This window comes from Macaca nemestrina, chromosome 10, assembly GCF_043159975.1.
Source record: "Macaca nemestrina isolate mMacNem1 chromosome 10, mMacNem.hap1, whole genome shotgun sequence".
Classification (NCBI taxonomy): Eukaryota; Metazoa; Chordata; class Mammalia; order Primates; family Cercopithecidae; genus Macaca; species Macaca nemestrina.
Genome location: NC_092134.1, coordinates 44,839,454 through 44,862,553, shown reverse-complemented (window position 1 = coordinate 44,862,553; position 23,100 = coordinate 44,839,454). Strand labels below are relative to the sequence as shown.

General features: G+C 34.1%; 1 long non-coding RNA gene across 4 annotated transcripts in view; it reads left to right on the top strand.

The window, feature by feature from the left end:
- Positions 1-23,100, top strand: part of LOC105483766 (uncharacterized) — a 100,927-nt gene that overhangs the window by 12,633 nt on the left and 65,194 nt on the right. The window contains exon 1 of one of the 4 annotated variants that reach the window (XR_011609002.1): positions 17,395-17,471. The exons of 1 other annotated variant lie outside the window; for it this stretch is intronic. This is a non-coding gene — a long non-coding RNA (uncharacterized lncRNA). Of the gene's footprint in view, positions 1-17,394; positions 17,575-23,100 lie in introns of those variants that run through there. 2 more of the 4 variants (XR_011609004.1, XR_011609003.1) reach the window with 2 other exon arrangements.

Genomic DNA, 23,100 nt, shown 5'->3' with positions numbered 1-23,100 from the left:
AAACTTCTTGCCATCTCTAAATCTTAATTTCTCTTAGCATTTTTTTGTTTAATGGAGAAAAATTATAATATGATTTATCTCCTAAGGCTATTATAAAGAATACAAGATGATTTATTGAATCTTAACAAAGTGTCCAATTGTAAGTGCTCAGTAAATGTTTGTTGAAAGGAAAAAAAGGAGAGAAGTGGAGAGAAGGAAGGGAGAAAAAAGGAAACTGGGGCTTCAGCTTTCTAAGTTGAAGCATAACCAGAATTTGTAGAGGTTGGAGAAAGGACTGTTTGTAAGGGGTGGAATCCTAAGAAACAGTAGGCAAACACAAAATGACTATCTAAATATTTCACACTCTCATAAAAATTGCACAGCTCCACCATGAAGTTTTAGTTGCTGGACAATTAAAGATTTTAAAAGTTTGTTTTGTTCATAGAGTTTTTTTTTTTTTTTTCATTTAATAAGCAGGTCTAGGAGATCCTAATTAATCTTGAAGTTGTAGAAAGTAAGCAGGAGAGGGTGGGGCTACTTTTAAAAAGAACACACCTAACACCATGCTAAATTTTTCCTTTGGCGGACACAATTATAACAATATGTTTGGCATTAGTCTCCTACACCTCCTCATTACAGAACAGTGCCAAAGGATCCCCCAAACATGCAGGTACTGTTTTACTTTGCTCTGATGACAGTTGAAGTTTTGGTGCCTCCTGTTTCTTTTCAACTAGAAAGGACATTCATTCTGCCCAGCTTAAAGTTTATCTCCCTTGTACTAGAATGTGCATTCTACCATTAAATCTAAAACTGCCTTGACATGTTGTTATAATACCTCATGGATGTGGAAAGTTTATTGCAACCCAGTGCGAAACATAGAAAAAGGTGCAATCTGGCCGTTCCTTGATGTGTTTCTCTACTGCTACAACAAATCCAACTTCTGTGTAGGGAATGCGATAGCCAGTGCATTTATTGATGCCTTTCCTCTTACTATCCTTAAATTGTATTGCCACTTTTGGTTAGAAGTAATTGGGATTAGGTGCTAGTTTGTCTTCCCATATAGCTAAATTCTATAGTGAAATTACAACTATGAGAGAATGCCTAAGGATCTCATTTAATAGGAAAAAGCCAACTTTTTTAAAGACAAGTGTTATGATATTTCTATAGGACTGCAAGAGAACTCTGATATGGAACTATTGGGGCTTACTAGATGGCAAGTTCCATGCCTGGTATTTTACTTAATATATTTGATCCTCATGACAACCTTATTATTATAAGATATTACAATAGGAAAAATTAGTCTCAGAGAGTAACTTACTCAAAGTCATAGAGAAAGCAGGAAGTAATTCTAGGTTTTGAATCCAGTTGGAATAAAATGTTTGAGGAATGCATTGATTCAATACTATTTTCATGGCTAAATTCCATATATCGTCAGACAAGTTTACGGCAACTGTGCTGAGCACAGCATGGTCCTAGCACTGGGAATACACCAAAAAAAAAAAAAAAAAAAAAAAAAAAAAAAGACCAGACACAATCCCTGAATTCATAGAGCTCCCAATCAACTAGGAAGAAAGACATTTAAAAATTGCATTTATCAGAACAAAGATATTCCATGCATAAGTGTTCATTGATAGCCAAATGGGGAAATAAGATCTTAATCTCCAATTCTATCCTCCCTCCAAATAAGAGAAAGAGAATCATGCTGCAGGAGAAGGAAAGTCAGTCTACATAAAAATATATACTTTAAATTTTTATTATCAAATGTAGTACTGTTATAAAATATAATGTATAAAAATATAAGTGTACAGGTTAACAAACAATACTAAACCAAGCACCCATGCACCCAACCCTCTGGTTAAGAAATGCCCTTTAAGGTTCAATCTCCTCCTTGTTGATGTGTTACAAAAGTCGGTTGGTTGAAATTCTGAGATAAAAATTTGCAGAATCATGCTGTCTACTAGTAAGAATTAATAATTACTTATGCTTGGCTATAATAACATTTATATTTAACTTATATTTAAGTAATAACATATTTTGCTTATTCTATTAATTACTATTCTTATAGTTTTATTTAAATTTCTTTATATTTTTATTGTTTCTAACAAAGATGTTTGAAAAGCTACAAGAGAAAAAATGTGGAAGAGTTTGTGTCAATTTTTTAAAAATATATAGATATAATAATTTAGTAAATAACTTTCTGTATCATAATACAATAAATAATTTCTTCATCTTATGAAAAATATGATTAAAAGTATTATAAAAGCATGAATTAGAAGTGGTGCCAAATAGTTTGTCTGGCTGTCACACCCTCATGTCTCAGTACATGTGTAAAACTTCCAATTAGAATTGTCGTCTAGAGAATTCGCTGTGTCTGTGAAGCTCAGAGAAGTCTGTCTAGGCTGAATATTTAACTCTGAAAGCCATTGATACAGAGATGAAAATCCAAGTCATGGAAATCGTTGAAGTTACTTAAGCAGAGAGTATAGATTAGAACATGAATTGTATCTAAAACTAAGCTTTGTGGAACTCGCCTACCTAACTATCAAGTAAATGAGACTGAAATGAACTAAGAGACAAAGAAAGAGTGGACAAAGAAGTGGAAGGGGTTTCTCAGAAGATTAAGGATATAGGTATGTATTTTAGAAACAAGGGAGTGGCAACTGAGATGCTAAGTAAGATGAAGACAAAATATTATTAGACTTAGCAACAGGTAAATCATTAAGATACGAGAGCTTGTGTCCCAGTGTGCCCAAAACTGTCCTAATTGAAGCCTGCTGCCCTACTGAAAGTGTTTCAATGATGTGGCTGTTCTAGTTATCAGTAAGTTTAGCAAAGATCATTTCAGTAAAGTGATACAGACAAAAGTAGAATGGATTTAAAAATGCATAAGAAATGAGAACATGGAGGCATTAAAGTGGATAATTGTTTAAAAGAATTATGAGTATAGAAGGAAGGAGGATGGATCATGAATGGAATGAAATGTGAGGTCAAGGGACTTTTGTCTCTTAAGGAAAAGGAAATATCCAGCCTAGCAGGAGAGGTTGAAGAGATTCAAGTGAGGAGTAGTATGCAAAGGTTAAGACTTCTGAAAGGTGGCAGAGAGCAGGATCCTGAGTAGGAGAGCAAGGCAGGGACTTAAAGGGCAGGAAGGACACATGAACAGCTGCAATGGGAGAGGAAGCGCGAATGGAGAGCAATTATTATACTAGTAGTTGTGGATGTTTGCCAATGGAAAGTTAAGTTAAGGTAATTCCAATCTTTTAACATATTTTCTTTGAAGGAAGAGGTTAGAATATTTACTGAGAATGAGAAGGTGTGGGGGCTGCATTATGTGTTGAAGAGAGTAAAGAAGGTGTGAAAAACTAATGTGGGAGTATGAACAGAATAAAATCCTGTGATAGAATTGCTTGACAGCATTCAGAGCATAGTTGAGAGAGATGACCATTACTTTATAAGGATACCAATTTGTACATTGTATGATTTGCTCCAGTCAACTATCTTATAATTCCTTTTTTGAAAGTGCTTTTATAGTCTGCTTTGCCACGTGGGAAAAAATCAGTTCCATACTTTAGTCACATTTCATGTTTAACCTGATGCCATATTTTTCAGCTTGATTACAAACCTTATTTACCAGCCTTAGCTTCACATGACCTTTGGCTATTTCTATAAAATGTTATTTTTTAGTATATGATGATTTGCTTTCATTTGGAACATTTGTAAGGATGTGTTCAGATTCTTAAAGTGACACCACTCACAAATCTCAGATACCCTTTGAGCCACAATAAAATTATTGGAATTATTGGAATGAGAGTTTCAATTTCTAAAATGAGTATGTGTCCCATACCCATATATATTGTCATTTTTAGTGCAACCTCCTTTTGGAGAGTCTTTGGCACTTAAAGATGCATAATAAAGTAATAGGAATAGTGGTAGGGGGAAAATAGCTATGGGAATGGAGAGACAGTCAAAATTTTCATTGCAGTAACAAAGGAACAAAGTATGAAAGTCCTATTTAAAAGTGTTCCTAATAATCAATAAGTCACAGTAAACAAAGTGCTTTTCATAGGTTATAATTGATTAAATTCTCAAAAATAACTCTGTGAAACAGGTATTATGATTCCCCTGTCACACAGTGTTTAACTGAAGTTAGATAATTGAAATTAAGACTAATGACTCAGATAGCCAAGTGAATGCAAAACCCAAAATCCAAACCTCAGCCCTTTATTATTTAAAACAATATCCTTTAATTTTTACCATGCTTTTTTTGTGGATAGCATACATTTTGATGATAATTTAAAATTAGCGATTAGGAAAATATTTTGTGTGGTTGTTTTGTTATGAAATTTAAAGTCTGTTTAAAACTTTTCTTTAATATTTACTTGGTTGACCATCCATTGAAGCCATGAAATGCCTACAAACACTTTAATACTAATTAATACAGACTGGTGTTTGTGTCATAAAGCTTTTTTATTCTTATAGTATTTTGAAACTTGTTTCCATGATTACAGCTTTCTTGTTAGATTACTTTTTGTCCCAATTATGCAAAATCGCTTAGATTTAAGCAAAAATAAAAATACTATCGCATTGTCTTCGTCTCTCAAACTATATGTTTTAAAACCTAGTGCATAAAATAATATAAAAAGGTTGTTAAAATTCAGATCCCAGGCATAAAATGACAGAAAGAAATTTTTAAAATTCAGATCCCAGGGTACCAGGTGAGAAATGATTCTTTAACGAGCCTCGAATGGGTACCAGGAAGTCAGCTTCTAAGCATCCTGATTGATTTGATGCAGGTGATCCTCAGACCACACGTTGAGAAATACTGCTCTTGAATTTTTATTTTTATTTTTAATACGTATTCTTTACTTTTGGATGCAACTTAGTTCTATAGCAAACCATATTATTCAGTAATAGTAATTATAGAACTGAAATTTAGATTTCTTAACTATTTTCAGGTGATTCTTGTCTTTAAAAACTATTTATGATACAATTACTTTAGGATCTCTGGCTTCTACTTTTAAGAGAGAATCAGAAGAGAATTATTTTGAATTGAGAAATAGTCAACATATATATATATATATATATATATATATATATATATATTTTTTTTTTTTTTTTTTTTTTTTTTTTTGAGATGGAGTCTCGCTCTGTCGCCCAGGCTGGAGTGCAGTGGCCGGATTCAGCTCACTGCATAAACATTAAAACATATTTATTCTTATTAGTGGTTAGTGAAATGCAAATTAAAACTTAATTGAGATACATTTTTTGACCTCGGATTGGCAAAAAATAAATAGCCTAATATTATCTAGCTCTGGCAAGAGTGTGAGGAAATCACAAACTGCAAATTCATTACTCATGGGAATGTGCATTATTGCAATATGTTTAGAAAGATTTTGTTAGAAATGTAGTGATAGCTATTGGAATTAAAACTGCACTTTCCTTTGACAAGATATGTTTATATAATCATACGCACAAAAATAAGATTTTCTACCATTATAGGTACAATACTGGTTTCTTAAAACATTTTGAATGGGCAAAACAACAGCAATAATCAAAGAAAACATTTTAATCAAAAGAATTGCTGAATAAATTATGGATTTAAAAGTTATACATCTATTTAAAAAGAATAAGTTAGATATAGTGAATTTTTGGATGAATGTTTATGACATATTTTAAGTAAAACAAAATTAGGTTACAGAGCAATTTGTGTAATGAGCTTCATTTTTCATAAAATGACAAGAAACCTTTAAATATTTTTACAAACTCTAGCTCCTGTGTTGTCCAACATGGTAGCTACAAGACACACGTGGATAATTAAATTTACATTAACTAAAATTGAATAAATATTTACAAATTATAACATCACTTTTTACCCTATAAATATATACAACTATAATTTGTAAATTTACAGTTTAAAAATAAAAAATAAATTATTTTGTAAAGCTAAATACAATAGAAAATATAACTCCAGAGTCTCATTTAGCTACGTTTTCAGTGCTTGATAATCACATATGATTAATGATACCTTACTGAGTGGCAGGAACAGAACGTTTCCACTGCCATAGAAATTTCTCGGACAGAGCTGCCCTAGAAGATTCTAGAAGGTTACACACTGAATTCATGGAGATGAGGAGGGGGAGAAGATTATTAGCATTATATTTTACATTGCATATCATTGACTTGTTAAAAATATGAGTTCTTACTGATAGAATTTTTAAATCCAATTAAGTAAAAACTAAATAAGATATTTTGTTTACTTTATTCATTTGGGGTGTGTTTTTAAAAGCCTCCACAGTGTTCATTAAAACAATGTATACTACTTTTTGTGATTAAATTTTTAGCAATTCACTCAAGGTCTACTCTAAAGTTGAATTTGCAGTCTTTTTAAAGTGACAGGACATGCATATGACAGAGTATTGACATTAGAAACAGTTGGAGGACAAGAAAATATATAATCAAATTCTAACCTTTTCTTCTAGACTTGACTTTCTTCTTTCTCTGTGTCTCATGTAGCCAAGGACAGAGTTTTGCAAACTATAAGCACCCAATATTTTTTTCTGAGTTTTCATGTTGTCATTTAGTTGACAAAAGATAATTGGGCTCATATGTCTTATTTTTTCTTTCAAAAATGCTAATGGAAAGCATAACTTGAGGGCATTTATTTTTGCTATTCTGTTCTTCACTTTCATTGTCTTCCTAGCTAATCGTTTAACAGATATTTATGAACAAGTGCTCCCTACAAATGTAGATTAATGAGTACGAAAGATAAAATGATGCATTCAGAAAAGGGCCCTGCCCCTAGTAATTTGCTGTTGCCTCCTGACCAAAGGATTCCCAACAAGGAATCTCCATCCACTGACATTGCTTCTACATGACATGGATCAGTGCATTCTGTCTGTAAAACTTTTTCCATTTCGAAGCACAACACAGTATATGTAGGAATGGAAAGTTAGCTGTGATGCTGGAATTTAACCACTTCTTTATTACATTCATTCATCGAAAACAGAAAATGTGTATTGCCACAAAGGAAAGGACATGTATGTTGAGATTTGAGTATATCTAATACTAATGCGCAATTCCTGTGCAGAATCAGCCCTTTTTTTTTTTTTTTTGGAGCAGATGAAAACCAAAGGACAATTGTTCTATTGGATTTGTGTGAGAAACAGCCAACAAACCCTCAGCTGGTATCCATGCTAGACAGAAGAGGAAAACAAACAAATTTCATTTCATTTTGCAATCATCGTATGTGGTTTTTTAATAGAAAACAAACTCATGAAACTCACAGAGTCCAATTTTATGCACATTGCTGTTTGAGTTACTATAACCACTGGTGAACTTAGTCTTCTGGAGTTTGCTTGTCTAAATATTGATCTAGTACGATTTGTTGATTGCTTGTCCATTTAAAGTAGATTGTACAAAGTATAAGGTGTGAAGGTTGATGTGGACGAGGATCTGTGAATTAGTTGCAGTGTATGCCAGTAGGGGCTGTTAGTGGTTTTGTTTCTTTTGAATTCCTGCATGCTGATTTAGAGCAAGTTAAAATGAGGATATTTTCCAAATATAAGACTATTAATAATAATAATAAAAACCCTGCCCATACAGTTTCTATACTGAAATGAGAATTCCAGAAAAGGACCTATTGAAATCATCTCCTAAACTCTATGATTAATACCCAAATCTGCTCCAAATCCTGTATCAAGGGCTATTTATTCCAAATCTGGAGGCTCTCTTCCATCTTAAAATCTAAATCCAGTCCTACTCTTAGTAGGAGAAACTTTGTTTCTTTATTTCTTAGTAACAAAACAATCTCTTTGTTTTTTGTGATCTAAGCTCTTTCCTTTAATGAAGACACTATTTGTACCTCAATCTAATAATGAAGTATCTGTCCAATGCTGATTCTTCTATCTTTTGCTCAAATTCCTATCATAATACTCTGTTCCTGATACTCTCCTATAATAGTTTTTCCATCCATTAGAAAGAACTATCAAGATTTTCTAAAGGAGGGACTCCTAAGCTATACCTTCTAAATACAAAGCACGGCTGGGCGCGGTGGCTCATGCCTGTAATCCCAGCACTTTGGGAGGCGGGGGGATCACCAGGTCAGGAGATCGAGACCATCCTGGCTAACACTGTGAAACCCCTTCTCTACTAAAAAAAAAAAAAAAAAAAAAATACAAAAATTTAGCCGGGCGTGGTGGCAGGAGCCTGTAGTCTCAGCTACACGGGAGGCTGAGACAGAAGAATGGCGTGAACCTGTGGGGCGGAGCTTGCAGTGAGCTGATATCGCGCCACTGCACTCCAGCCTGGGCGACCGAGAGAGACTCCGTCTCAAAAAAAAAAAAAAAAAAGAAAGAAAGAAAAAAGAAAAGAAAATACAAAGCACTTAGAAGTAATTGTACTTAGAACGTAAGGGCTAGAGTTTAGGTTGCTACGTTTTTAAAAATATTCACAGGCTATTGCCTACTGCTATGACTTTCCCAATGGGTAGTCCATCTTATCTTTAGCTTCCATTCCGCCTTTGTCTGATCTATTTATCAACTAACTGAGCTCTTATGATATAAAAATTAAGATTGTACCTTTAAGGCAGAAACATCAGAAAAACCAGTATTATTTATTTGCAATGTACACTTATAAAAGTATTACGGTGAAAAACAAGTATGTGTCTCTATTTTGGTCTTTTATTTTTGGTGTTATTCAAAAATGAGTAGGGGAAAGAGACCATATAAGAAAAATAGTTTTAAAATAGCATACGAAACTTGCTGAAATCCTTAAATAGAGGTTCACTAACTTTACTATGCATAAAAATTACTTGAAATTATTTGAAGAGTTTATTAAATATATAACATATATTTATATACAGATATATTATATATATATTATATACAGATACACACATACTTACACACCTGCACTTTGGATTCTATATGACTAGGTGGTTCTGGAGGGATGCCCAGGAATCTGCATGATTAATAATGACAACAGGTACAGAAAGTCTTTGGATCATCTCTTGAGAAATAATGGCCTAAACCAGTTAACACTGTGCATCTTAGTTTTCATTCTGATATTTAAAATTATTCTTATTTTTAAACTTTCTGCGTGACAAGTGTGGGTGAGATACATGATCATTAAAAACCAGTAGTAGTTGACTTTCAGCAAATCTGAATATAATGTGATTATTCTTTTTTATTTTATATTCTTTAAGGAAGCTATGTGTCTTGATTTCCTTTAAAATAAATGATGTACTTATTTTTTAATTATATATGATACAGAACAATTGATACTTGGCTATTAATTGGTTAATAGTCATTTGGTTGGCTGTAGCTGGGACACCACCACCACCTGGTGGCAATAGATACAAATTGCAGGTTTAGTTTTTGACCATTGATACACCATGGTTGTGAAGTGCCACCTACAGAGGTTCTGCTATAAGCCATTCTATCGAGACAAAAGGTATTTGGAAGAAGTCTAAAAATTAATTTTTCAGTTTAGAATCTTTTCTGTAGGGGGATCTGCTATCGTCTTAGCCCTATATGTAAGCACTAGCCTTCTGCTCTTTGTTTCAGCATATTAAATTTACAGTTTTAAAGTTTTTTTTTTTCAAGATAACAACAACAACAACAAATCAAGGTTGAAAAGTGAAACTAACAGTGTTGACATAATTCTCTTCCTTTTTCTAGTGGAGATGTTATTTATTATTCTTTTAGCCTCAAGGAATTCTTGCTCTTTGTTATATTTTGGTGCCATCGACAATAGCCTTATTGGTTTGACTTTTTAAAAAGAGCTACAGAAACACTATATTCTGGAAAGAATAATATATTAGGCCTGCCAAATTTGGCCGTGTACACTGTGGAATATGTATGTACACGACCAGTAGAATGATCTTTTCCAAAGTCTGATACTACTACTCTCTCTCGTATCTTTGCATTTATGTTAACAATACCAGTGGAAGAAGAAAATCTGTAGAAGGAGACAATCATGTGAAAGTCCTTACCCCAAAAGTAATAGTTACTCTTGCTTTTTATTTCGATATACTATAAATGTTGACATACATTTTGTGGAAAAGTATTTGAATAATTTCAAGGAAACCAACAGGACAAAAAAGTAATTGTAGCATAAAAGTGAAGTGTGGAATGAAAGGCTTGCCTTATATTTGGTGGAATACATGGAAATTATTTTATGATTTTAAGCATATGGCCCTGGCCAAAACTGCACTTCATCTCATGCCTTTAATTTCATTAATACTTAACAAATTTACTTATTGGAGAGACTTAGCATTAGAATAGCCTTGGGGACACATAGCATATTTGAACTAGTTAAATTTGAACTACCGAGCAAGACTGCAATGTGTAGGAGAAATACAACATCTGATTAAGGTATTACCTGGAGAAGGAAAATACTATAAAATAGCAAGGATAGAAGAGCTAACTGCAAATTTTGACGATTCCTCATTTTTGCTCAAAGCCAGTTTCTGATTTCGGCTCTCAGTCATATCTTTCTTTCCATGTTGTGCCTCTCACCCTTTCTTATGCCTAATGTGTGCTTTGAAAAAGCCATATTTGGGAGCATCTAAGCTTGTAATTAATTTTCCTGTCCCTGTGCGTAATAATACATATAAAGTGCTCAGAAATTCATTGCAGTGCTCACATTTATTCTCTGTAGAAAGGAACTTAATGCTTCCTAATGCCTGCCCAATTTACTTGACAAGAATATTACAATGCCAAAGAGAACATCTAAGTTCTTTTAGTTATTTGAAACAAAGTATTTAAAATATTTTCATCTACCAATAAAAATATTAGTCTACCTGGAGATGTGTGGGTAAATATTTTAATTTTTTAAAGAGAAATTAATCATTTCCATTTGTGAGACAGAAATTCAAGTGAAACAAGATTACATTAAATGCCACATTTAGAGTCCAGGAAACAAATAACAAAGGAATGTTCACACCTAATCACGCTTAAGCGAAAATAATATTACAGATTCTATTTCTGTGGAGTCATAGAAAGCCTATTTTGTTCTTCTAAGTGCATTCCCTAAGGAGTATCCTTGGGAAAACCTGGAACAAACCTTCTCCCACCATTGTATTTTGGATGTACACAGAAAGGAGTAAACAAATGAAGATCTCCCTCTTTTTCTAAACTCTTTTTAGTTGCTGACGGAACTTTGTGGTTACTGAGTTGATAAACACATTGATAAAGGTTTTAACAGGAGTTGTCCCTGTTTAAACCCTGTGTCTCTCATGATATGGTTGTGGTGTAATGTGGTGCCTAGCCCTGAGATATCCTAAGTCATCGGAGTGAATGGATGACTCTCTGCATGTCATGTCCTACAGGTTTGGATGATAACCACCAGCATTCCAAGGCTGCAGTTTAATATGAAACAGATCTATGAATACCCAGCTAGGTATATAATCCTCTGTGGGCAAAATTTATGTTCACTTCAGGAGAATAAAAATCTAGAAACACAAAGAGACACATACACATGCATGCAAACTCACTCACACACACGCACACAAAGTAATGAGGAAAAGACACGTAAGAATCACGAAAGTTTTATTTTTTGTCTCTGTTTAGATATAGCATCTAACATACCAACATTCATGGCCATTGTTTTTTTTACTTAAAAGGTCATTGGATGTCCAAAGTTGCTAACAATGGGCTTTAAGGCAACATGGTTGATGTACAAGCTAATTAACACATTTTCAAAGAACTGAATATCCATAAGACATATAGCAAGAAGCTAATTTTGTAGTGTCTGAAATAATGTAAAACCAATGTAAACACACACAGTAATACATTATTCTTGCATGTACCAAAGAGGAGGAATGAGTTAACCACCGTACCAAAGTGATAATAAGCAGTCCAAAAATGTAATAAGCAAATTTTGTATGCAGTCTGTTTTAATGAGTGCTTTATGGAATTGAAATAACAAATAGGAATCATTTTCTAATGTAAGATATTTATAATGTACTTCAAGGAACAAACTAAACATGCAGAAAGCATTTTGAAAACAATCACCAAATAATGTGGACTTTTTCCTTGCTACCAATACATTCAAGTTTCCCAATCTTAAAAATAAAAACTATATCTTCTTTTGACACCATAAACGCCTCAGGTTATTAGAAAAAGGCTCATGCTAAAACAGAATTTAGCCTGATTAAAACAAAATTCTTAAGGTACTTCTTTTTTTCTCATTAGTTTTCAGAAGTTTGACTCCTATAGTTAAGCAACGTCCTTCAATGCAAATATCACAATGGCTAAGAGATTCATTACGTACATACACACACATACATTTACTTTTATTTATTTTAGTGTGTTGATTCATGTGCAACTAACTATAATGGTGTTACAGCAGGTCCTGTTGAGTAATCTCCAGTTTTTTTACACTAAAGAATTAGTAGTTAGATAGAAGAAATGAGTTCTAATGTATGATAGCAGACTAGGGTGACTATAGTTAGCAAAAACATATTGTATATTTCAAACTAGCTAGAAGAGAGGACTTGAAATGTTACCAACACACAGAAATGATAAATATTAAAGGTGATGAATACCCCAAATGCCCTGACTTGATCATTACACATTCTATGCATGTCACCAAATACATGTGCCCCATAAATATGTAAAATATTATGTATCAATAAATTAAAATATAGACTCTCCCATAAGTAAAAAAAAGAATTGGTGAGAATCCTGAAGCACTGATGCACTATTACCTTGACCTGACCTGAAGTCAAGGTAATAGTCTGTGTCCCGGGTCTGGTCTGTATTATTTTCTCACTCTCTCCGAATACACATGCTGTTTGTGCTGTTATGTCCACATCTTACTTTTCCGTTTTACTTCTAAAAGTGCCTGTGTGCGTTTATAAGCACAGATTCTAAGACATGTATCTTCATCAATTGATTTTAATGAATACTTTGCTTTCTTTTTAGGATCTTTGCAAAATAGTAGTTCCATTTTCTAAATACAGTGACTGACTCTAGCTTATTATTTCTGAAGCCTAACTGTTCCTTGATGCTTTCTTTTTAATAGCTCTGTTCTTCCTCCCAGATCACTATTCTCCATTATCCTGCCCTTCCACATGGCAAACTGAGAACGGGCATTTATTTAAACATATTTAATATCATTTCTTTAAACAACAGAAATATCACTTCTCATATGGAATAGATGGAGCAGAAGAATATGGCCAGCATGAGCAGGAAATAACACATCACATATCAAAGAAGTCCATCTGGGAAATATATCAAAATAGCCATGCACTTTTATTGAAATTTCAAGACAAAAATATAACATGGAACCCCAGCTTTTCTCTCATGTCTGTACATTTGTTTAACTATAGCATGTGCCTACAGAGGTAAGCCTGGGAAGAAAAGTAAAGAGTTTTCTTTGTTGTTGTTGTTTTTTATTGCTATTGTTGCTTTTAATATTAAGCAGCTTAGTTATATCTCAGAAAGAGAAATCTAGGTAATAAGCCAGGAAGAAGCTTGGTATTAAAGGATGCAATCTAGCACACTGCTATATTCACAGAAGATAGAGCAGTCTGGAAGTGTCTGCTAGCACCCGATATACTGCACTACCAATAGAAATGGGAAAGGAATTAACATTTTTAAATGCTTACAAGCGAAGCACCATGAAGCAGTCATCATTACCTTTCAACCCAACTGCCACTTCCCCCCCCCCAGTTTTTCTTTTGCCCTCCCCAAATAAAGAAGAAAAAGGCTTAATATTCATTTATCCAGCTTTGCCTCCAACCCAGACATAGTTATGTAACCAAGTGAAGGCTATTGGTGTCAGAAGGGATGCTACTGGCCATCTGGGAAGGATTCTCCCTGATGAGAGACATTCAAAGATAAATGCCTACACTTCTGCTTTGGACACTGTTATAAAAGGCTGTTATACCCGGAGCTACTGCAGTCAAGGGAATCACAAAGAAATTGACCTACATCTCTGATGCCATCTAGCACTTGCACCAACCCAGGGAATCCCTGCCTCTGTATTTATTGTTCTCAGAGAAAAATAAACTCCTTGAGTTGAAGTCATTTTCTGTTTAGAATTTTCTTTCTGGCGGTCATATGCATCCTAACTGAACAACATTGTGCCAGGTACTCGTGATATGATCCCTTTTGATGCTTATAATCATCCTGTTAGCTAAGCATTTTTCTTTTATTTTAGAGATGAGGATATTGAGGCTTAAAAAGATGGAGGTCCAAAGTTCCAGCGTCCAGTGTCCAAAGTTCTTATGAACAGAAGCCAGAGTTTGAATCCCTGCGCCTGTGCCTGGAGCACCTGTGCAACTCCACTTCCTCATTTTTTGCCATTCTATCAAATTACACTGCCTCTCTGTACAGCAAATATTGACTGACTGAGTTAGTATTTGAATCTGGCAAGGAGAGTGTAGGCAGGTATGTCAGTTCTGAGACCATGGAAAGCACTATAAGAAGTAAGGATTGATCACAAAGACAATTTTTGTTGCAAGACATTCAAAAAACTGAGAATAGTTTTAGATATATTTCTTTTAGGGTAAGAGGGCTGAGGCATATGTATTCTCAGTTATAATTAAATGTGGTTTCACAAATGGCAACTTAGCTTTGCAAATATTATTTGGAGACTACGTGACTGCCAGACTTTCCATCATGCTTTCCATCTTCATTAGGGCTCTCTTGCCTGGTCCTCAATCCTCTAGTTTCCCACAAGTTCCACTTTGACTGGAATGATTTTGAAATCTGCCTCTAGTAAATGCTGAATGTTTTCAAGTCCTCCCAATTTGAAATTCCACAGAATCCCTGCAAAATGGGAGAGAGAGTATGAAAGAAGGGCAGAGGATATAATATTTCTTTTTCAATACTGGTTGAATTTTTGAAGGGATTTGTTTCAGCAAATTCTCAGATCTTGGCAAGTAACATTGGTTTATTTGTGTGTAATAGTGCTTTTCTAGATGAAATTTTGGAAGATGTAAGATTTTCCTGGTGGTTTCTCCTTCTCTTTGCTCTCCTAAATGAGGGGACCACTCTCTCATTAGCCTGAACATTGAAAATTTCAAAATGCCTATTGGGCCTCTTTTATTTGCACCAGTCATATTCTTACTGCATAGAAGTCCTCCTTTGGACATTTTTGTTTTCTCCCCCTTTCTTCCTAAACCTTATCTATAACACCCTCTTGGTAAACTAATTTGAACTAATGTGTTATTGGTGATTCAAATATAAATTATTAAATCATGTACATGTGCAAAGTTACACATTCACAAGGCCTTACTCCACAGTAATAACTTCCTTGTTTTGGAAATTTCAGCCCACGTCAGAGAGTTTCTCTAAGGGAGCCAAGATGATGCCACATGGGCATTGCCTTCTATATCAGCCAGCCCTAGAGTTTGGCAGTGTGTCCAGGAGGCTTAAAACAAAAACTGGGAAGTGAACAGGAAAATGTATTACTCTAGTGTATTCTTTAATAAGAAATAGAATCTTGGGAAAACATTGGCTTAAGAAAGGCTTTATAAACTAAGCTAGCCACTGTTAATTTCCTAAACTCCCTAAATTAACACTAAAAGCAACCAGAGTGGAAAAACAAATAAAATCCAATTCTCACTGTTTCTAGACCAAGTCCCTAGTATCTGTTAACTGGAAGTATTGAAGTAATTTAGTGGTCTCTCCACTTTTACACTTACTGGTACACACCTCTTCTCAGTCAAGTCTCAAAATAGCAGCCTGAATTATCTATACCTCCGAAAATGAAATGAAATCAAGACAGGCCTCTGCTCAAAATCCTTCAATGGTTCTCCTGCTCAATCAGGATAAAGGACAAATTTCTGACAATGGCTTCAGCACCTTCATTCGCTCTCACCCAATTCCTTCTGCATCCCCATCTTCTAGTCTCTTCTGTTACTCCAGTCACACTGGCTTCTGTTCACAGAAATATCAGGCACACTCCTGACTCAGCCCTTAGTTACTTCCCTTGTTCAACAGCTGTCTTCTCAGTGAAGGCCCCGTAATCACCCTATTTAAAATGTCAAAACTCCCATTGACCAAATGTCCCTCCCCAACACTCTGTCCCCCTTCCCTGCCTCATTTTTCTCCAGAGCATTCCATGGCAAATATCACATACTGTACATTTCACTTGTTTATTTATTGTTGTCTTCCTGTTGTGTTGCCCAGACCCCTGACTAGAATACAGCTCTGTGAGGGGAGAAGGGTTTATTTATTTATTTATTTAAATGCTGTATCTACAGTACCTATTACATATTAAATCTTTAATAACTATTTGTAAAATGAATAAACCTTCCACCTGCCTAATTAGTCAGGTGGAACAATTTATAGTTGTAAAACTACAATATTGCCCAGTTCTAAATAACTTAAGCAGAGAAGTAATTTATTGAAATGAGATTTGAAGGCTAAACAACCAGACTCAGAAAACTCCTGAGGCTGAAAAACTTCTCAGGAATTAAAGGAGCTGGGCAGCAGGACACCTAGGCATTGTCTGGGGTCATCTTCACCCGGGATGATCCCCATTCATCTTCAGCTAAGGACATGCCCAAGGTTTCTGCCCTTTATCCTCATCACCATGAGCAATTTCTAAGTGAACCTGCATCTTTGCATATTTCCTCTAGAGCTGGTGTGTCTGTGCCAGGCCTAGGTCATGTGCCAACAATCCAACCATTAATGGCCAGGGGTCAGCTGCCAAGGGAAAGGCTGAGTTCCGCTCCCCACCAAAATGTAAATAATGAGGGATTATTTGACATATGAACAGGTTTAGATCATGAGCAGTCAAAAAACAAAACACATACCAACATGCACCTAATTTTAACCTATAATTATACATAAAACATGCCTTTTATTTGCTTTATTTTGTTTTTCTAGTTAATTGATATTAAATTTTCCTAGTGATACAAAATAGGTATATGAGCTCACTTAATGACTTTTGCTAGAGAAAATTAACACTAAGCCATATCAAGGTCATAAAAGTTTTAGCCAGACCTCTATTTTTCCCTTGACACAGCTTATAATTTGTAGTCTGTCTCTGTATTTACTCATTAGAAGAAGAAGTCAGTGAATTGAGGACCTTCAATGACCTATATGATCTCTTCAGAGTAAACTTTTATGCAAAGGCTAAGAAGATATCTTCCATGTTCACTAAATTAGCATCATAAAATGAACAGAATCAATGGAAAGCAGATGCTCATCTGACTAAATCATTACTCATTCTATTCCCCACAGTGAAACAGTCACGCATAGTATTGAACTAGAGTTCAGATTTATTGCACAAGTACTTTTATTTGGTGTGGGAGTGTTCCAAAGATGAACGCAACAAGACCTCCCATCCTACAGGTCCTTTTTCAATATGACTTCTCTATTGATCTCATCAGACTCACTCTGAGTCTGAACTGGCCCTGGTGACTTGCCTTAACTCATAGAATGTTGTAGAGGGGACATATATAACTCTCAAGCCTAGTCCTTAAGATGCTGTGCAGTTCCTTGTCTTGACCTGTCTCAGAAGCCAGCTACCATGTAAGGAAGTCTGGGTTATGCACTTGGGGAAGTAACATGGGGAGAAAGGCCCTGAAGGATGAGAGGCACCACACACAGAAGTCAGCATCAACTGCCATACAGTGTGAGTGGGGCCATCTTGGTGTTCCATCCCCATTTGAGCTACCAGTGGAATTCAGTTACATGATCAGCTCAGTTGATACCTTGGGGAGTAGAAGAACCAACTCTGAGCCCAGCCCATGTGCAAAATCATAACAAATAATAAATTGTAGTCTCAAGCCAATATGTTTTGGAATGGCTGGTTATACAACAATACATAGCAGAAATATTTAGAACACAAAACTTTTATGAATTTAATGACATTAAACTTTTTTTGAAAAACCATTAGGAAATATCTACCTTCCTTTGGGCTAAGGAAGAAATGCAGTAGGTAAAAATTGTCTGGCTCCAGTTGAGCTATACTTATCAACACATCCCAAGCCGTTTCTATCCCAGTTCCAACATCCTGGGCAGGAATGATATCATCTACTTCCCCCAAGGTCCATAGGAACTTATATGACCAGTAGATCCTTCTCTAATGTCTGAAGACGTCTTTTAGCTTCTGTGATGAATCAATGCTCTAACAGAATAGGAAGACAGGACTGCTTTCTGACGATGTAGATGTTTTGACCAACCTTAAGAGATACTGATTCCCTTCCTCTCAACCTGCAAGCATCCCTCTCCTTCCACTCCTTCACTCTACAATGGAATCTTTTAATTATGTATATAGTGAGAATTTTAGTCTAATTAGACGGGGTATGCATGGCAACAGTAGGATGATGGAGAAGAGATTTGGGCATAAATGATTCTATCACGTTGGAAGTATTTTGTTTTTTAAACATTATACTTTGTAGCAAACTTCACAACAGGCCCAAATTTCAGACTATTCCAGGTATCCATTTCAATGAAGTTTGGATATCAGACATTTAATTTAGATTCAGTCAATATTACAATAAAATAATAATAGTTATTATTCTTTATTTTTTAAAAATTCTTTTGAGTTACTTAAAATATTTAGTCTCTGATGTTTTGCTATATTTCTTTTTTGTTTGTTTGTTTCTATTGTGATCAAAACACTTAACATGAAATCTATCTTCTTTACTGTATTTCTTAAAGAAAATTTTTTATCCATTGTTTCCAGAACATTTCTGGTGTAGCTACACTTTCAAAGATCTTTGTTAAAGCTCCCAATAGTTATGTTAAAGAGACAAACTTAAGTAAAATTACACATTTCAGTGAGGCAGTTTTTTAGAAATTGAACTATGATCTTCATAGTAAGTTTTTGCTTATGTACCTAAATGATGTTAAGAAACAGATTGTTATTGCACCAGTTCTAGGATAGGCAATTGGAAAAATACGTTAGAAATATTAGATGTGGTTCCTTCCATAAAAGAGTTAACATTCCATTCAAAGGAGAAAAGCCTTAAACAAGATATGATGACTGTTAAGAATAAGAAAGTGCCTGGGTTCAGGCTCCACTCTACCACTTTAGGCAAGTACTACTCAGTGCCTCAGTTTCCTCCTCTGTAAAACGAGGTAATACTATTACTTATACATAGATAATCCATGTAGAGTACATAGGGGCATAATAAATATTCATTTATGTAAACCCTTATTGCTGTCAGATACTCTCATGCCACTGAGAAGTGTATGCCTCCTTGGTCATATTGTTTTGGCTCAGTATTCTATATCTCACTGTCCACATCTGTGAAAAGGCATGTTTCTCATAATATTCTTCAGTGCTGAAATTCAGTTTTATGTATATCAATTTTAGAATAAAACAAAGAATTACATGGTAAAATTTTTGGCATGACTTGTGATCCTTATCATTACAATAATTAACGTTTTAAAATCATGTAAACATAAAGATGCTTTCTTTTAAAATAATTCTGTTTTCTACCTTTAAAATTAAAAATGTTATTAAAAACCTTAAAAACAGAAGGAATTGGAACTTTTGTTCATTTAATTTATGTTGTCATTAAATCTGGATGTCATGAATTAACTTCTAAATATATCAAGATCAATGATTGTACTGATAGTTCAATCAGTAATGTAGCTATTTGCTTGTTTAACTAACAGGGTTTTTATTTCTCTTGATTAAGGCACCTATTACATTTAAACTTCATTTTTTGAGAACATAAAATGAACTAAGTATTTCATTCTTCGTTCTCCAAAATACTAGTTTTTGTTTTGTCTTATGTTAGTATATTAGATGAACTTGGTGAAGCCATCAGTCATCAGTGAAATGAAAGTCTTAAAAACTAACCCATCAAAACAGTTATATATGCCTAAGAGCTTATTGGTAGAAGTTAATCAGTAGCAAACTCATCTTAAAGGAGGAGTTATAAGTTTACATACTTTATTAAGGTAGAAGTTAATCAGTGGCAAACTCATCTTAAAAAAGGAGTTATAAGTTTACATACTTTATTAATTATATATCATTAAGAAGTTGTTTTTCTATACTTGCCGGGGTTTTTTGTGTGTGTGTGTTATTAATCCCGGTTCTATTAAAGGAATAAGCATTTCCTCCCAGTGCCTGTTTTGTTACAAATATGTTAAACTGAACAAAGGGTCACTGTTGTTAATAACCATTTGATAAAAAGGTTTCATTTATTTTTTACTCAACATTGTTTGCTTTTAGAAGATGAATAATCTACCTTCCCTGATAATTGAGCAATCTGAAGAATGGGGAGGGGGAGGTGGGTAATTTTTTTTTAGTCTTGTCTCCAAATGTAACAATAATGTGTTGCCATTGTAATTTACCAAAGAAATTTTCAGAAAACAATTTGACCAAATAACAGGTTGATGAATTAACAACTCTTGTGAGCTCAGGGCCACAGAGGTTTACAGTCTGCCACTCTAAATTAAAAGCATAAAAGACTGTCGTTGAAGATTTTCTCTACTGGTAAGTGGCCCAATCAAATTTTGTCACATCACTGATATGTTTTTATCATGTGTTTTGGAAAAAGAATTATTAAAAACTATATATAATTAATTGAGACATATTATATTAAAATTAAAATTAAAACGTTTTCTATAAAAAACTATAGTTCTTTACAACATAGTGCAAAATATCTACCTATCTTTTGAAAAAAGCAAGCAAACACAAACTAAATCTTTGGGGAAAAAGTTAAAAATATTATTTATGGAAGTCAAGCATTTTTTTGTCCAAAAAGCCCTAGGACAGAAGCTTTATATTCCCACAATTTAAACTGTTACCTACAAAAAAGAACTACTTTAAATAGCATAGTACTTTATGCATTAGTATTATTAGTATATATGAGTATTATTAGTAGTATTTTTTGCTATTTTTGGATAACAAAACCTATGAAAATATCTGTGACCAGTAAAATCTGGACATGTTTTAAGTGATGGAACAGTAACTTTAAAATCCTTCTGAAATTTATGATTAAAATGAACTATGTTTCTTAAAGGTATGATGGACTATAAGATGAGACAAGACTTTAAAATGTTTGAGTTACTAACAGTCTGTTCTCTAATTCCAGTTCTTAGAGCTGTGCTGAAATAACAGCATATCCATTCTATAGTATGCAAGGAAACAAAAATAAACTAATGTAACCATATTTTATTTACTTAGACTGTATTTAAGTGCATCCATGCTAAGATATTATTCATTAGGTAAATATTTGAAAAAATATATTAATTAAGATAGGGGAAAATAATCCGATTATAATAATCTAAAACATCTTTAAAAATGCTTGAGTTTTCATAGAAAGTAAAGGCATTTTCTAATTTCCTCAATAAGCAAAAAAGAAAAAGAAAAAAATTAGCATTCAGATCAATATATGCTACCTACATGAGAAAATTATGATATCAGTTCTTGCTGAAGAATAATTTTTCTATTAAATTATTTTTTAGATTATTTCAATTTGCTGGGCTTTTTGAACGGCTTTTCTGGTCCAACTTTTCGGAAACATTTCCCTTACTTTACTGGAGTAAAGTTCAGCTCATGTCTGTCTTGAATGTACAGTAATACCGTTTACCTTGTCAAAAAAAAAAAAAAAAAATCAATAGATTTGAATCTGTTAAACTTGGGAGCAGCTGTTCTGAAAATGCAGCCTCTCTGCTGTGGTGGAAATTTAAGGCTATCACACAAAAATAAAACAACTCTAGGTTAACTCAATGGAAAATTGTGTGGGAACATCAGTGCAACAGTAAGCATTGTGGCTCCATTCTTTATTCAACTTATTTCTAGAAAAACCACTACTGATGTGCAGAAGCCTGTGAACACTACGAAGATCTACAGAGCATTTCTAACCATGGTGCTTTGTACTAATTTAATCTCAAGAAAGACTCCAGGTTTCAATTCAATTCTGCAAATATTTGTTGAGCAAGAGCATTCAATATTTGTTGTACAAGTGAACCCAGCACTCTGCCAAATGCCCTGCTTTGACAAAAATCTGAAATCTATATTTAACCTTAGGCAAAGCTTTTAACCTACCTGGGACTCAATTTCTTCACATGTAAAATGAAGAGATTGGATTAAGCAACATCTAAGATTTAAAAATTCTATGATTATGGGATTGGCTTGGACATAGTGATGTCAGATTATCCTTTGCTTTTAATCTTTGTCTTTACCTCACTAATAGGATAGACACAGTGAGGCTGCCATTCCATTGGATGCAAGGTACAGCAGTCATTAGAGGAAGGAGGGAATGTGCTCAGGGAGGCAGGCAAGCATTGTGGTGGAGAGCATGGCCTAGGGAGTGGGACTGTCTGGGCTGGGGCTCTGCCCTTCTCAATCATATGATTTGGGACAGTTACTCTACCTCTTGGGACTTCAGTGTCCTCTTTTGTAAAATGGGGAAAATATTTGTATTTACCTTATAGAGCTGCTGTAAAGATTAAATGAGTTATTGCATGTAAGGCACTTAGAACGGCACCTAACACAGAGTACATATTCAATAGGATTAGCTATTATTATTCTGGTCCAAGGCACAGATGTCAATGGCCTAGTTCAAATCTAAGCACTAACATTGACTAGGACATAGCTTAGTTACTTTAATTGATAGTAGCCACCTCACATGATTATGCATATAATTATGTATAAATAAATATCTATATCTCATGAGCAACAGTATCTGACATAAAACACATAAATTAATAAGCACTGGAGCCAGGATTACATATAACTACACTCTTGCCTAACACATAGCAACAACAGGAACTCAAACATTGGGAAATGAGTTAAAAATGGATGCATGTACAGAAGTCTTCAGGCATTGGATTTTATATATAACAGGTTTATAAATGTAATTGTAGTGAGTTTTTGCAAAATAAATATTCAGAACAAGAATGTATAGCCTTTAATAACATGCAGAGTATACAGTGAATGCTCAGTAAATATTACTGTTTATTGTATTAAATCCTTTTTCTACAGAGCTGAAACAGTCTTCCTTGGCTTTAATTTAAAAGTTAACTTTAATATGTAATAAAAGTATATTCAATAATGGAATAAATTTTTACATAACAAAGTTTAAGGAAAAAATAGTTTTCTCATGACAACGTTAAACCTATGTCACAAATATGACACAGTAGCTTGAAGGACTAAAGGACAATTAATAATTACGGCTTAAAAAAATAGGATTCA